General features: G+C 45.2%; 1 protein-coding gene across 3 annotated transcripts in view; it reads left to right on the plus strand.

Moving 5' to 3' along the window:
* Positions 1-13,978, plus strand: part of SYT16 (synaptotagmin 16) — a 103,633-nt gene that overhangs the window by 9,004 nt on the left and 80,651 nt on the right. For 2 of the 3 annotated variants that reach the window (XM_032112573.1, XM_032112579.1), the window contains exon 2: positions 565-763. The exons of the other annotated variant lie outside the window; for it this stretch is intronic. The gene's annotated coding sequence lies outside the window, so the exon portion shown is untranslated. The remainder of the gene's footprint in view (positions 1-564; positions 764-13,978) is intronic. 3 annotated transcript variants of the gene reach the window in all.

Genomic DNA, 13,978 nt, shown 5'->3' on the forward strand with positions numbered 1-13,978 from the left:
GTGAAGGTGTCAAGGTGACACAGTTGCCACTTGTTCCTCGGCCCAGGCCTGCCAACCCTGTAAAGTGATGTTGACAAATCAGTAGTTTTAAGTCTCAAAAAGCACACACATCCTGGTTGACTCTGACCTTCACTCTGCTTACCTCTGGTTTCCACATATTTCTCCTGCAAAAACATGACCTAGAAACAAAAGTATAAAACAAAGCTGACCTTCTCTTTTGTGTTAACTTGGGTCCAAGTGTTAGAGTTAAGAAAAACATCAAATAACTTAAATGTGCTAGCAACTCTGGGAACAGAGCTCCAGGTTCCCCTTTTAGAGGAAAAGGAATGGAAAAAGATTTCCCAACGGGCAATCTCCAGGAGGGAAGGAGTGATTCTAGGGAGCACATTTGTTTGCAGTGCTCCCACAGCAATGACTACACAGAGTATGTTGTCATTTATTTGCCCTGCTGAAGGCACAAGGGCAGACCTCCAGAGCTGCTCTTCTCCCCATTTGCCTTCCCGTTGCTTCCTTGCTTTTTTGGTTCAGTTCTTCACCCTCTTCACTTCCCCTATCTTCCTCCAGGGCAATGGAAAACTGGGAGTTGTGCTGGGCTTACTCACTCAAGAGCTGGAGACGCTGAAGGAATGTTTCCTTCCCAGACACTGCAGCGAGATCCATGAGGAGCTTTTGTCAGCCCTCAGACAGAAGAGTCACACAGATCCAGTGACCAGCCTGGTGTCTCCATGGGAAGCCCTGCAGCCAGCAGCTTGTGTGGATTGCTGTAAGTCAGTCAATGTGAAAGGCAGAGCAGCAAAGAGGGGGAATGTGCCCCTTTCTTGGACTGGAAAGAGGAGTCTTCACACTCCTGAACTGCTGTCCATGTTCTCTGTGCTTGGCAGCAGCAATCACTGGAGCATGAGCAAAAAGTCAAGATTGCCTTAGGTCAGGAAACTCTTTCACAATGGAGTTCACAATGGACTTGTGCTTCTCTGGCCTTTCTCTTTGGTCCACTGAACATTTAAAAGGAGCAGCTTCAGCAGGGTGTACTGAGAGTTAATTCTTCAGGAGGGCCCCACAGGCCAGGGCACTGAGGATGGTGGGGTTCAGATCCTTCTAGGCAAAGCCAGGACTTCCCCTCAGGGCTGTCCCATCTTGTAGCCATGCTGGAAAGGAAGAGTGCTGCCCACATGATCTCACATGGTGCTTCATCTCTTTAGTAATAGATGATCTCAGCAGGAAATGTAGGCAGAAGTTTCTGTGCTGTGGGTTACGGAGAGGATAAGGTATAAAAGAGTTCTGCTGTTTTGGTTCATGCTGTCATGGTTTCTGTGAGCAGGTGGGTGCCCAGGGAATTTTAATGCAAAAAATGTCAGATCCCTTAGGATTAGGTGTCAACTGACTGATGATTTTGAGGAATGAAGTCTTGAATTCGGCACATAAAAATAGCAGTTGCGTGGGACCTTGTCACTGATTTCCTTTGAGAATCAACCCTTTTTTGAGAACTTTAACTTTGGGATTCTGCTGGTGTTCAGTTCTAGTATGTAAATATTCATTCACCAAATCTCACTCTTCTGCACTCTGCCCCCAGTGCCTCCCTGTAGCATTTACTGTGCTAGTGGGATGATAATAGGTTACATGTTGCATAATAGGGTGAGGAGAGTAAGGCCTGAACTTCACATGGCTAGAAATGCGTTAGTACCGTGATAATCACAAGGTAACAGCTGTCCTACCCTCCCTTTTTATTTTTCTTTTTGAAACCCACTCCACTTGTTTTATAATTACTTGGGCTCATTGTGGATGCAAAAATAGCTTCTCTATTTAAAGAGAACAGATGGTTTTTCTAATGATTTTTCCTTAAGATTGAATGAGTTGTGGTTGAGTCAGAAACTGCCAGCCCAGAAACGTATGTTTTGATAAGAGAAATACTTGATTAGGTTAATTGAGTGTGACTCAGTGTGATGTACATTTGGCCAACTTAAAAGCTTTCCAACTTTGTCTTGGATAGAGGTTGCAGTACATCTCTGAGGACAGAGAAGAAGGTAAGGGAGTGCAGGTGAAGATGGATAAGCCAAAGGAATGTAACACTTTCAGGAGGACTGGGAAGCATTTAAAACATGAGGACACATTTGTCCATTCACATCTTGTTCCTGACAGTGAGGTCTTTGTCAAGAGCAAACTCCTTCCACCTGAGAGGCCTCAGAACGAGCCAAGCTTGGACCCAAACTAGGAGATAGCTAAGGGCAGTCCTGGGGATCCAGTCTGGAGGAGAGAGGCAGAGAGAGTAAGCTGTAGAGTAAGTTTGTCATGTGTCATGAGAGGGAGCAGGGATTTGGTTACACCGAGCCTTGCTAAGCTGAAGACTTCAGAGCTGTGTTTGTGACACCCAGCAGAGTGTGTCTTTTAGCTGACGGGTAATCTTTTCTGACTTTAATAGAAAAGGAGATAGAAGATCTCCTGAGCAGGCTCAGTGTCACTCAAGGTGCTTTAGTTAGGCCATGGAGTGAGTTTAATGTGCTGTAATTACCATGCAAGCTCAAGCTTGGTGGAACAGGGTACAGCAGAGATGATGTGGTGTTCGGAAAAACAGGTAAACTTCAGAGAATAACACAAACTCCCCAAATTCTTGACTCTTTTGTGAGGTTTGCTGGAGACTAAGAGATCGTGATACCTCTCTGAGACCTCAGTCCTCTTCCAGATGCTGGCATGTAGCCAGAAAAACATTTAAGAGCCATGTCCTGTGCCCCTTTCCTCTGTGATTTGAAATGGCATGCACAAAATGCAGTCCTTGATGTTCCCACTGTCACCCAGCAGTTTGTCTGGGCAGTGTACAGGACCGTCTTCTAGAGATGCTTCATTTCCTGTGGCTCTGTAAGTCTGAATATAAACTCAAACTACTTTGAGAGGGTCCCAACAGTCCTGGTTTTGTAACTCCCAACATCTCTTAGCAACTGGGCAACCATTCTTTTCATTTTTTTTTTTCTTTTTCCTGCTCCTTATTCTTATTTTCTTTTTCCGTGCTCCTTATTCCTGCTCCCTTTTCCCTGTGGCTCATGAAGCAGAGACCTTCTCCTCAGTGTTGCTGATCTCAGTGTTGCTGCTGTGGTGCTGCAAAGGTCAGCAGGCAGCTGCTAATCGACAGCAGGAGGGTGGCTCAGCCACGTCTCTGTGCTCTTTGAAGGGTATTTTGTGTGTCTGTGTCCCTTCAGGCATGTGTCCTGTTACGCACTTGGAATGAATCATCTCCCACAGCCATTTGTGTAGTTTGATGTGGGCAGTGACAAACCAAACCAAACAGGTCCTGTCCTCATTTCATCCCCTTTTTGTGGGCAAAATTGTGTCTTTCAGGACAGCAAGGCAGATATCACCTGTTGGGGCAGTATGTGGGTTGAAGCAGGAGGTCTGGAATGATGTGTGGAAGATGCTCTGCCAATCCCAGAGGAGAAGGATGAGGTGTACCAGTCCACCTCCTGCTACAAGGGCGATGCAAATGTGTCTGTGTGGCTGTTAGGATGTGATATTGACAGAGGTATTTGCTGTAGTTTGATGTGTTAGGGTTAAGGTATGTTTTATCCTCTCCTTGCTGGATTATGAATGGAAAACATTATTACAGTCAGCTGCTTGAAGGTGGGTATGTAGGTATGCTAGTGAGCTGTGTTGGAGGATCTTTCATTATGAATCTGAGAGAAAGGCACTAAAACTAATTTAAAATCAAAGCAAAACACTCACAGGAGCAATATCCATCATTCTCTAGCACTGCACAGAGTTTGGATGCAGCAGGTCTGAGTGCAGCAATTTTCCATCTTGACAGGGTCAGGTAGATTCTTCGTTCTGGGATCCGAGTTGCAGGAATAGTTGTGGCTTTGGGGAAAGGAGCAAGTCATTAAAAATACAATATTTATTTTTCTCTTTGTTAGCATATTTATTTCTATAGGAGATAGAGATGCTGATATCGAAAGTCCTTCCTAAAATGCAATACTGTATTTCACAGAAGTGCCTTCCTAAATAGAGGCAGGGACAGGTGAAATATTGTCCAAAATACACTGACAACCACCTGAAGAGTTTGAGTCTGAATTCTTGTCTTAATTACTGGCTGTGCCGCATATCTGGTAGACAGCACTCCCCTCTGTGGTCTTTAGAGCCAATTCTGTAGGAATTTTTGCCTAGATGCTGGAATGAGAAAGTGAGAGAGGCTCTAGAGGGCAGTGCAGCATCCCTGTGATGGGAGTGCCTCCAGAATTTGCTCATAGGAATCTTACTCTGCAGGATGATTGCTTAAAATAGATAAAAATAAAACCGAATTAAGCAGAAGTTTTTGTTATTTCACAGAAAATTTTGATAGATGAAAACTTTTTGTACCAAGAAGGCTTGGCCCTCTTTTTAGAGGAGCTTTGAACATTAGAGTGGCTGTACTAATTCTGAAAAGCTTTTAATCTCTTGAAAAAAAAGAAAGTACAATACTTGTGTACGATTTAAGGAAACAAACAAACCAAAGCTCATCCCTCCTGTGCTTCTAGCAGAGTCCACAAAAGAACTGTTTGTTTTTACACTGTTTTTCCCCTTCTCCAGCACAACCTTATAATGCAACACATCCTTTGACTGGAGGTGCTCCTGTTTTCCTTGCACAGAGGTAAATCAATAAATCATTGTGTCAGCAGAGCAGCAGAGCACAGCTTGAAGCAAAATTTCCCTGTGCTGGGAGGTTTCGAATTCACTTCAGGTGGGAGCTCAGATGTGCCACACACACCTGCCTACTGATAATGTTCCAAGGCTGCATCCAGAGTGGCAGGGTGGTGATTCAGGGTGTCAACCTGCTCTTCAGGATGTCGAGCCACCTGGAGGCTGCTCCTGCTGTCAGAAGGGGTCGGTAGCTCCTTGCTACCCCATAAACAGCTTATGTATGGCTGGCTGATTATTTAGTGAGCATTTGGCGTGGATTTTTGCTCCGTGTGGGAGTTCAGGTCTCCAGTCTGTGTGGACTGTGCTGCTCATGTGGACAGGGGGTTGTTCAGTGCTGGACATGGAGGAACCAGTGCTGAAATCCAGCAGAGAAGTGCTGGAGCCAGGACTGTGCTCTGACCCCTCTGTAAGGCAGCACATGATGGGTTTCTATTCGCTTTCATGGTAGCAATACTTCTTCCAAATTAAAATTGACTGCCTTTCACAGCAGGAGAGGGGAGATGATCCCAAGCAGTTGCTCTGGCTGAATGAAAAAGATCTGTATGTGGGCTCAGCATTAGATAACTGATGCTTTTGAAATACATATTTGTTTGTTTTCTAAATAGAGTACATCTTGTTCACCTGTGAAAATTAGAGATGATGAGAGGAAAGGAAGGGCTGTGGATAACAGAGAGGGGACTTTACATAACTGAGGTGAAAAATCAAATGCTCTCATTTCAATCTGAGGCAAGGAAAATTGCTTATACATACTTCCAGAATAATACATTAAAAAAAAAAATACACAGTGTTTCCTCTCTCCCTTCTATCTGCTTTATTTTCTTCAGTTCTGCCTTTAAAGAGAAGGTACATGAGACCTACAAATGCCACAGTTCTACCATAACTTTTTCTCTTTTTGCAGCAGTACCTATCCAGGTTCTTTCCAGCTTTTGGAAGAGCTGCTGCTGGTGGTGTTTGTCCAGGTGAATTGAACAAGCTGCCTGTCAGACCACCCTGGTTTTCAGACACCAAAATGTAGCATTGTCAAGTAGGAGACCTGTTGGTAACAGATTTTTTGAACCAGATTGGCTGCTGCCTGATGAATGCTGCATAGGTGTTATTGTAGTAGAGATTACTGCTAGTTTATGTTTGTACCAATTAATTTCCCTATGTGTTTCCTAATTAGGTATGACTGTAAAGCAGATTAACAGAATGATGCCAAATTTCTGTCTACACACTCTCCTTCTGAATGAAGCTTGTTATTTCCTCTATGGTTTAAAACTGAGCCATGCGTGCTGTCTTCATTTAGATTAAAGAGTATGAAATCAGCTTAATTTCATACAGTTATTATTTAAGACTGCTTTGATTTTTGGAGAAGAGAGATAGCCAACGGGCTTAATGCCATTGAATTGATATGCTGCAAGTTCTTGTCATTAGCATTTCTTTTGTGCTCTTTTGTATTTCTTTAAAATAAGGGCCATCTTTTCTGCTTCGTGTCCTCACACCATTCCTGTGACTGCCTGATGCTCCAGGTGTTCAGAACTGGGTGAATAACAGGGAGGAGGGATTTTATTTTTCCTAAAATTTGAGGCTCACAATATGGTTGTCAGCCTTTAAACGCAGTGGTGGTTTTTATTGCCCTTTTCCCCTGAGCGATTTGGCCTCCTGTTAACGGGAGTGATCTGCAGTGAACTTGGCTGAATTCTGCCTGTTTTAACAGCAAGAGATAAAAACCCCAACACTCTCTAAGGAAAAGTCCAGAAACTTGAGATAGATTCAGTATAAGCAGTGCCTGGGCACACAGAAAGTTAATTGTTCTACTAATGAGAGATAGTTCTGCCTCACTCAGCTGGGTCAGTTGGGAACTCAGAGAATCAAACATGATGACTCTAGGCCCTAAGGCTTCTCCTCGTGTCACTGCTTTTGTAATTCTTGCTCTTGCAAGAAGGGAGAAGGATTTGGAGGGTAATATTCCCTCTCTATATATTTATATACTCTCATTAAAATTGTGCTCGTGGCTTACAGGCTGGGTCAGACGTAACCATCACAGCTCCCCAACTTCACTGGCGTTACTTTCTACACTGGAAGATCTTACCAAGGTTTTAAAATGAAGTGCAGTTCACTCGAGCAAATTGTGAGGGCTGTTCTTCACCTGCTGGAGCTACAGGTGTGCGCCAACTTCAGAGAACATCTGAGCACCTGAAATGGAAAGGCAAAGTCGGCAGCAGTGCTAGGGAAGGTACAGCACTCTCCTGCATGGTCTTGTTCAACACACTTATTCCTCAAATAATGCTGGCTGTTTTAGTGCTGAGACAAACACTTTCCTGTCTAACTTGTGAGAAGGAAAGCACCAAGTTGTGTGGCAGCAGGGCACATCCAAGTGTCAGTCACAGTGTGGCAGGAGAGCTCCTTTCCATTGCTGAGCAGGTGACATGGGAGAGAAAGTACTGTGAGGCTGGGAAGACAGCACCTCCTGGGAGGCCCTTTGGTGCTGGGTCCTTTCCCAGGGAGCACAGACTCGTCAGTGCTCTGCTGGGATGGTGTGAATTGCTGCTGCTACAAGTAGAAAGTGCAAGACAGGGACTGGTGGGCGTCACGAACGCAAATCGCTCCGAGACTTGACAAGGCTGCTGCAGTTTTGCCAAGATAAAAGGGCTGGTTCCTGGCTCATCCCCTGAACCTGTCTGCCAGGGCCATGGAGTATGGGAGCCACAAGGGATGGTGGGGTGGTCTAGGCAATTTGCAAGTGCTTTAGCATGTGCCTGCCCTGGAGTTTAATGCAGTCATTGTTAGCCCGATGTGTGAGAGTGGGAAGAGACAGAAGGACCTGCCTGGCACACTGGCAGAAGGTGGATGTAGGAGCCATCCTTGAAGCACTGGCAAACACAGAGCAATAATGAAGATTTCCAGTCTGTCCCTGGGGCTGTGGAGGGAAGGGTGACTGCAGTCAGAAGTAGATCTGTCTGATCACCACCTCATCTCTGAGAGCAAGCAGTGCCTGGTAGGAGCACAGGAGTGGGGCTGACATGAGAGCTGCTTCTCCTTTCATAATTTCACCCAGCTTTCACAGCCTGCAGCTCAGGCACTCCCCAGCCAGGGATGGGCATCTCTGCTTCGAGCTCCTGCCACGCTGTTCCACCAGGATGCAGGGATGCAAACTTCAGACAGGCAAGGTCACACTGCTTTCCTGTAAATGGCAGGCATGTGCAAAGTGTAATGGATAATTCCATGATGTCAACGACCAAAAGCAAACGTCTCGCAGGGTGTAATTGGTTTCTCTATAGTGTCAAGTGCTTTTATGTGTTCAGCATAAATATCTTTGCATTGATTGGGAGAAGAAGATAAAAATCAATGATTTACAACACTGAAGTGCTTAGAACATGACATTAAAATGACTCTAGGAGACTTAGCTCATAGGGGACATAGTAAATACTCAAGAGGTACAGGAAATGAAGAGACTCTTCCCAAGTCCTGAAACCAAGCAATAAATTTGATAGATGCTGTGTTTCTCTGCCTAATGGATTTTAATACTGACTTTCTTTTTGCAGAATTACTCTATTTTTTGTTGTTTAGTCGTGGTTATTTTTTACTCTTATTTGTTTGGATGTTTAGGACCCCAGGCTAAACGGAGGCATTATTATTTTCATGAGGAAACTCCGTAGCTTGAGCAAAATGGGAAACAATTCCTGTTTTGGCTGGCTTTGCACACTAAGCACCAGGAGGGTGTCTTGAATTATGAGTGCTGAGGAGCACAGATAATCACAGAAAATAAAGCTGGACAGGACCACAGATCCATCCCTTTGACCCACATCCAGATGAATCGTATCTAACTCACTCCTGACAGGTTTTCTTGCTGCAATTTAAGCACTGTGTCTGGTAGATAGAGAGATCAGATAATCTCCCTTCTATCCATAGTGATTTTTTATTTCCCCTTTCTCTGTATCTTCTTGTGTCTCGTGTTTTCTACAGACTTTTTTTTTTTTTAGTATTTTTTACTGAGCATTTAAATTGTCCCTTTTTTTTTACCCCCAGTAAGCTACCAGACATGAGATGCAGTCACAGTAATGTGATTCCTCCTGGTCTAGAAAATAAGACACAGTGGTTTTTGATGGAAGTATTTATATGCTACTTTTGTATTAATCAGGAGAATCCTAACTGTCTTTCATTGCTGGCAGCAGCTCGTGTGATGAGCTGTTCCCTGGAGAGGATAAATGCTCTGAGCTTCCTAAGGACTTGCAGCCCCTTGTCTGAGAATCGCAACTTGAGTTTGGGCTTTAAAGTTGTAGGAAAATAATGACAAATTAAGGCTGAAGGATTCCAGATCTGCCTGGTGTGGGAGGCCATGTGATGAAGTATGCAAATGGATTGCTGGTGTGTTCAGCTGGCAGTCAGACGTTGTGTGCTTGCATTTTTGTGAGGGGTACAAAGCAGGGTGTCCCTGAGGTGCTCTGCTGGCACCATGCATGAATATTAGCAAAAGACAGCATAAGGCTTTACTCTGTTCTTGAAATATCTGTATGTAAAAAGGGCAGGAAGCCACACGAAGGGAATTGTCAATGATATTTTCAAGAATTTTCACCAAGATTGCGTGCAGCTGCCTGCAGACACAAGGTAAAGCATCAGCTAGATCCAGTGTCACTTTCTTCCTCAAACCTAAAATGAGGAAGGAAAAACTGTTTGCTCAGGACTTTTTGTGTCTTCAGTGCACAGCTCTGGCTTGACTTTGGCTGCCTACTTTAATTGGTGTTTAATGAAAAAGCTGTAAAACCCCGTGGAAGAGCCAATAAATCAGCAATGTATATGGAAAATTGAAAAAGCGTGTGCGTTCCCGAAGTGACATGAGAACAACAGGGGATGTGATAACCTGAGATCTTCTGACCTTTGTACCCCCAAAGCTCTGTGGGAACTCCTGTTTTTCCACCTGGCTGTTGTCAGAATTGATGATTTCTGTCTCACCATCTCCTCAGCCGAGCGCTGCCTTTGAATCCAGTCCAGCCCAGCTCTGCTCCTCTGCCAGGCAGGCTGCTGTGGGTAGTGCTGACTGTACACTCTATCCAGCACTGCCAGGAAATTGCTGCCCTAGGGTGAGGCCAGGAATACTATTATTGTTAAATTTTTAAGGAACAAGTCAAGGCTGTTGCTGAACTGAGGGTAGAAACATGCTGTGAACTGAAATAATTAACACTGCTTTGATCAAAGAAGTAGGGATTGCTTTGTCTATGGCTTTATACAGAGTTACAGGAAAAAGTGAAAGGTGTTAATGATACCTCTTCATTAACCTAATCAAACAGGCAAATTAGGTCCTGATTTCTGTCCATGCCACCAGTATTGGTGTGCAGCTTCTTCCTGTGCCTTTCCCACTGTCCTTCCTACCTTGTGGTTTGGTATAGAGTGATGCTGGATCACTGGGTGGAATACATTTATGACAGTTCAAAGCAAGTTTAGGTGGTCCAACCATGTGGTTGCCACTGGTGAAGAAAAGCCAGGCAATAGTGACCTTGTGCTGATGAGCATCTGGCATGCCACGTGTTTTCCCAGCCTGCTCTGTCCAGCCACTGCTTGTTTTACACTTGGGTTGTCAAACACCAGCCCAGATCATGAATATCTGCTGAGTCCACATGTTAATTATCATGCCAAGGGATGATCGTACAGGACCACAGTAGTGGTGGGCTGTAGATATCATCTGAAGGCAGCCAAACCCCATGTTCTGTCTACTCCCATCCCAGTCTGGAAAGGTGATAGCTGTGCATGTAGCTGGAGGGTCATACTGGGTGTTAGAGGGGTTGTAGATGTGTGGTGCTCCTGAGGGACGAATAGATTCCTTTTGCCCACTGTCCTGGTACGGACCCTTGTCAGGAGCAGTGGTTTGGGCTCTGCAGGCTCCAGGTTTTAGCAGGCTGCAGGTTTTAGCAGGCTGCTCTGGGAAGGTGCAGGGCCTGCTGATGTTATTGGAGTTGCTGTATGTGCCACGGCTTCCCCTTGGCAACCCCCCTGAGTTGTGCCACTCTGGCCTGCAGAGCAATTCCTGCCTGATCCGACCAATGATCTGGCCTGTCACTGCTGCAGCAGCCCCTGGGTGCCACTGGGGAAATATGCTTTTGGCTCTCTGGAGGGGAGTTAGGACCAGGTACTACTGGTTCTTCCTTTTCTGCCCTGTCAAGGGAGCTGCAAGGCCCATTCCTGGTGAATGCTTTGGCCATTAAATGGAGCGGTGTGTGCATTCCGTTGGCTTATGTGTATTCAATTTAATGGAAAGACTGGAAGAAATTCTTCTTTATCTGATACTCCACTTTTATTCCTGCCTGTCATCATCTGCTGCTCACTCCTCATGTCTTTCACAAGCCATGGGTGGCCAGACTGGGACAGGCCACAAGCCCCATAGTGTTTTCCCTTCTCCCTCTCCTGCATGCCCTTGTAAGAGCCCTAGAGAGGGAGAATCACTGTGCAGGCACACAGCACTGACTGAAGACATCTGCTCAAGCAGAAGAATAAGCAGAAGTAGTAATTTTTGCGAAGTTGCTGAGGATTTGGGAGAATGAGAGTGGCAGATGAGGACCTTGCCCTCTGTGTCCCACTGGTGGCTGTGTGTGGTGCTCTGTGGTGTTCCTGCCCCAGGCAGAGCAGCCCCAGCAGCAGCAGGCAGGGCAGGCAGCACTGCCTGTGGGCACAGCCCTCCCGGCTGTCTCTGCAGACCTGTCGGGAAAGCGGAGGAGAAAAGCGGAACCGGCGTCTGTCCCGGTTTCCTGCCAGCACCTGCCAAGGGCAGAGGCAGCACAGATGCTGCTGGCTGAGGGCATCTGCCTTGGAATGGCACAGAGATCCTGTGCATGGAGTCAGCATCCTCTGAGCCTGTCTGGAAGGCTTGGCTGGGGGAAATGAGGTTAGCAGAAGCAGAAGTTTCTACAGCTTGCCTACCAAGTGACGGCCCAAGTTGGCCCAGGATGCTGGAAACCACTTTTTAGCCTGGGCACTTCTCCATCTCCATGCAATCTGTGCAGCAACCCTCTGCGCTAAAGAGCAGGAATGTGACTTTCCCTGGACCTGTCTTGTAGAAGGTAAAGCACCATATGGAAGCTGATGGCTCAACCTGCCTGCAAAAGGTATCTGAAGAGAGAGAGGAAACACAAGGCCCACATCTTTAAAGATAAAGAGGAGTGTGTGGGTGCCATTTCCTCAGCAACTGAAGCTGTTGCAGTGTCTGATCTGTCTGTAGTTTCAGTCTTGCTTCAACAGCATTTCTGCTAAGGGGGCAGTTGGGAAGAACTTTTGCTCCACTATAAATTTTCCGGGGAGATCAAATATGAGATCAAAATGTGTTTTTTTCTTGTTTAGTTCATATTTTGTCACATGCTGATTTTTTTCAGATTTGGTGTTCTTGGTTTTGTCCATTTTAAACTATGACATTGTATTCCTGATATATCCTTGGTTTTAATTTTTTTTAAAAAAACCATTTTCATCACTCTCTTTCCTTTCCTGCTTAATGGTTTATTGTAATCCCCCCTCCTATCTTGCAGTACCTTAATTTGAGGCTCTTTAGACTCAGCTATCTAACGTAGAAAGTTTTCTGCAGGCAGAAATCCATGGGAAGTATTGGCACTTAGAACTTAGGAAAATTGAGTCTCGAGGTGGACGGACAGAAATTAAAGTGCTTTTAAGTGTGGAGAACTTCTGGAAAATGTTTTCTCCCTCCCTACCTGTCTTTCTGCGATTTGCAAGATTGTGGAAATTCAATTATGGAAGGTAGCTGTGAACACAGCGAATGTAGGTGGTCACTTTTTGTTCCCTTGCAATTCAGAATGACAATCCACATCATTAAAACTCAGTGCATGTGGACTTGATATTAAACAAATTGGATAGCTCTGAGGTTGCTTATTTCTTCCAGGGATACAAGGGTGAAGTGAGCCAAAGCAGTTTGCAGCCCGGCATGTCTCAGCTCAAGGCTGCTAATGATGCATCCTAGAAACACAGAGCATCAGCAAGTCCTTTGTACTTCGCTAATATTTTTCCTGCAGTAACATGAGAGCAATTACAGCTTGGAGGGATGGGAGTTGGAGCCCAGAGAAGATGAAAAAATTCAAAGGGAAAAACAGGATTTCATGAAGTGAAGGCAGGGAGTGTATGTGGGTGGGGGAGGGAGCAAGCATCTGTAAATAGTTGGCACTGACAGCTGCCTTTAAAATATATGGGAATCTGGAAAGAGAGAGGTGGAACAGCTGCAAGCGTGTGTATGGTTTATGGAAAGAGGAGAGCAACGTGCAGCTTGTGAGGGAAGCAGCAAAAGAGCAGAGCTAAGCAGGAATGCATGGAAGGCGTGAGAGAAAGTGGGGCAAAACCAGAGTGAAGTTGAGGAAGAAAGAGATTAATTCCAAGAGATGTTCAGCAACGGGTACAAACTGTAGTGCAGCTGATGGAAGAGTCACTGTCATGCCTGTGACTGTCAGGGGGGGAAATTGCCACTGCCGCCTGCCTGTCGTCCCAGCTTGTCCTCCCTCTCCCGGCTTTATCTTTTGATTTATCGTAATAAGAAATCAGCCTTCCTTAGAGCGGGTCGTGGGACTGGGCTGAGGGATTAAAGCCAAATCTCCGACCTCTGCGCATATTGTAATGCTTGTGAGCCATTGACTCATCCTCTTTATTGGCAGGTTGATGGATTCCTAACTAGGTTGTTAGTGGCATCTCAGCGTTGCTGCCTGAGATGTGCCTTTTGTATTTAAACTCTGACTTAGAGAAACAAGTTCATTTCAGGCTCTTTGTGTTTCTCTCCTCCTCCTTTTCACAGCTTTTACTTCTTTAAATGCAGACTTCTTTTGACAGATCATCTCCATGGTAACTAACAGGACCCGGCTGCCTACAGAAATTGTAGTAATAAAGTGGTTGGTTTTTACACATGATGAAAAGATGATGAAGCACAATGATAGGTGATAAAGACACAGGTAATTGCTCTAGAATAATATTGCTGCCAAGAAGATGACTGAACTCCCACACAGAAGATGAACAGATGGTGTATTTATTGAAATTCATAGGCTGAGGGAAGAAAATGTAATTGATGGCTGTGTAGGTTTTGTTTCAGTTTACTATGTTCTGAGCAGAGCCAGGAGAGCGGCGTGCCGGCAGATGGAGCCCGTATGCAGAGCCACTGTATTTTCTCACTGGAGATCGGAATTCCAATCAGAGCCATAAAGGCAGCAGAACCACTAATTGCTCTGATGCATTTTGCTGGTTTAGATCTGTCATGTAGCCCCGGTTTATTTTAGAAAGGGTGTAATTCTTTTGTAAGGGCAGTGATGGTAAATTGCATTACAGTACCGGGAACATGGAAGTAGAGCCTGGAAAAATGAATGCT

Source organism: Corvus moneduloides, chromosome 6 (assembly GCF_009650955.1).
Source record: "Corvus moneduloides isolate bCorMon1 chromosome 6, bCorMon1.pri, whole genome shotgun sequence".
NCBI classification, from domain to species: domain Eukaryota; kingdom Metazoa; phylum Chordata; class Aves; order Passeriformes; family Corvidae; genus Corvus; species Corvus moneduloides.